Raw genomic sequence first — 482 nt, forward strand, 5'->3', positions numbered from 1 at the left:
ATAACAATGTAAGAACATATAATCACTGTACCGGGGAGAACCGAACCGAATGATTCGAAATCCAAACGAAACAACCAAGCCACGTCCCTAGTGCTACTTGTGAAATTCGGTTCCTTGATACGTTCCCCAGTTCCCTACATACAACACCTCGTGTATAAAACATTCCAGAACGAGATTAGGTCATTACTCGTTCTCTTTGCAGCCAAAAGAACACAATGAAGTTCACCGCAGTTTTCCTCCTGATGGCCTTCTTCGTGTCTCGAACTCTGGGCTTCGTTCTGCCGATTCCGCTTCCTGTGCCTTTGCTCAAGGGATTGGACGTGAGCCTCGCGCTGGGAGATCAGCCAATCCTTGCTCCTGTGAATCATGGCTATACACATGTGCCATCATACGAATTTAAGGAAATTCGATATTGAAGGCAATAATAAAGTATACAAGTATATTTTTTGCTAGTTTATCTCAAATTCCCGATAGGTCAACTC

This window comes from Penaeus monodon, chromosome 23 (genome assembly GCF_015228065.2).
Source record: "Penaeus monodon isolate SGIC_2016 chromosome 23, NSTDA_Pmon_1, whole genome shotgun sequence".
Lineage (NCBI taxonomy): Eukaryota > Metazoa > Arthropoda > Malacostraca > Decapoda > Penaeidae > Penaeus > Penaeus monodon.